Source organism: Coenobita brevimanus, chromosome 48 (assembly GCF_032717465.1).
Source record: "Coenobita brevimanus isolate Jiangsu-jjx chromosome 48, ASM3271746v2, whole genome shotgun sequence".
In the NCBI taxonomy this organism is placed as follows: Eukaryota; Metazoa; Arthropoda; class Malacostraca; order Decapoda; family Coenobitidae; genus Coenobita; species Coenobita brevimanus.
In genome coordinates this window covers 14,293,765-14,296,208 of record NC_137001.1, presented here as the reverse complement: position 1 = coordinate 14,296,208, position 2,444 = coordinate 14,293,765, and positions in this window count along the sequence as shown.

Here is a 2,444-nt window from a genome sequence, read left to right as displayed (position 1 = left end):
AGTAATTACGGCGCTCCAATCGGATTGAGCCGGTGAAGGTTTATATCCAAGGGTGGTTGGGGGTATATTGCTCACTTAATGCCACTCATGGATGAGTGAGGGCTGGTCACTCTCATCTTAAATGTCAGGACCAACTTGCCTAGTCCCGTGCTCCTACGCCTCTCAAGGGGCAATGTAGGACTGGATGATGATATTTTTATCATTATTATTATTATTATTATTATTATTATTATTATTATGCTAGGTGTTTAAGGGTCAGCTTCTCGTCCCTTGAACGCCTAGTGTGCAGCTGGGTTCTCTTTCTAGACCGGAGCTTAGACAAATAAGAGAGAGGCAGGACACAAAAACTCAAGGCAACAGCCTTATACGTGGAACAGGTAGATGTCACAACAACAGGAATCTGGGTAATTATAAGTCATGTACTAGTATCATAGTATCGCACAGGATACTATTTAGACAACAGTTCAGGATAGCAGGTGAATGGCACACTAAATTGTGTTTGTAGTATTTTGGGCAGGGGAATAGATCACTGTCACTTGAAGGGAAATATAAACTATTTATTCCGGGCAATTATACCACTGGTCTTGCAATGCAGAGGAATTACACTATGAAGGCCGAGTCTCATGCTCACTGAAATCACTGCACTTTTATTAGATCTTTCTTCCCTACTCTCAGTATATCACTGTTTGCCCAAAATCAAAATTATCACACATTACTAGGCCTTGGACTTATGTTCCCTTGGATGATACACTGCCCGATATTCCAGTCACTATTACACTGTGCACTGCACTACTTCACTGTCACTCAATCTTGGTGGGATGGCGGCATGGTTAGTGGTGGGTGGTGGGAGGACTTACAGCCCGACTCCTGATGGGGGCTGAGTCCCGCCTGTGGCCTCTGTGTCCAGCGGCCACAGGATCACTCGTAGGGGCATCATCTCTCGTCCAAGGCTGTGGGCAGCAAAGGGCCCTGCACTGTCAGTGCTGGGAGTTGGAGTGTGGCCCTCAGGACTGGGGCCGAACAGCCTCCTGAAGCACTCACTTAGGCGCCTGTTGGAGGATGAGGGTTGTCTGCATCAGGGTGGGAAGAGGCCTCGCCCGTGGGTCCTGAGGACAGCCTCGGGGACCCGGTGGCTTTGGTCTCCTGCTGTTGGGGGCGCCATGAAGAGTGAGCCGCGGCATTGGTTGTCGTCGAAGTCCTTCAGGTAGGGTCCCTCTGGAGCCGGCTGGGTGGAGTACAACCCTGGGGATAGCACAGGGCCTCTCCACAAGTCCTTGGGACTGGGACCCCTCCTCCCTGGAGGATGTCGGGTCGTGGGGTGTGGCAGCACCTGACAGAGGCCCGGCTGCTGACCGTGGCCTTTTAGGGACGTGGCTTCTGGCCGACGCTGAGGCCCAGCTACTGGCCATGGCCCGTGTGGGGGAGTGGCTGCCAGCCGTCTTCTGAGGAGGCGTGAGCAGCTACTGGCCATCTCAATGGCACCTTCGGAACAGTTGCCAGCCATCTCCTGACGAAGGCAGGAGGCGGGTACTGGCCGTCTCCTGAAGGAGTGGTGAGCGGCTACTGGCCATCTAAGGGCACCTTCGGAGTGGCTACCGGCTGTCTCCTGATGAAGGTGGGAGCGACTATTGGCCATCTCCTGAAGAAGGGGGTGAGCGGCTGCAGGCCGTCTCAAAAAGGGCGTGGCTACCGGCCATCACTGGGGTGGTGCCTGGAGCTAGAGTAATAGCTCCACCCCGATCCTGTCGAGGATCAGCTCGCCTGCAAGGTAGTTTCCTTATCCTGCTATGGTGGCGGCGGGTGAGTTCTGAGTCATAGGGGCTCATAGCCCGGGAGGACTTATGTCCCTGTTGCCCGGGGTCGGGTTGCACTCTGTCTGCCCCTCCGTAGGCTCCTCCCTGGGGTGTCGTGTTGCCCTCAGTCACTATTCCTGGCATTTTACCACCATCGTCGGGTCACATCCCCGTGACTAGAAGTGATACCCTTTGGTGTTGTTGGTGTGGTGCATGGGTTGGAGATGTTGAAGAAGGGCTTTCCATGTTGTGGTGGCTGAGTTTTCGTCCATCTGGGTGTCGCAGGTGACGAAAAGGGTGGACGTGTCGGTGGTGGTATGGAGGAATCGCAGGAGGTGGAGGGGGCCATGGACGCGATGTTTATGTCCCTAGGGCGGCGCCCATGTGGCTTGTCGGATTCTCATGTTGGTAGGTCTTGTCTCCACTACAGAGCTGTGTTGAATGCTGGAGATCACCGGGGAGCATGGAGTTTTATGATGGGGCAATGTGGCGTGATGTCTCTGGGGAGTGGTGGTAGCCAGGATTTGGGCTTGGTGTAGCAGGACTGTAGTGGAACTCGCGTTAGGAGGGGGAGTGTGGTTTTGCGGTGAGGTGGGTGGTGTAGGGGTGGGGGCGTATCGGGTGGGTAGGCAGTAAAGGCGGCTGGAATGT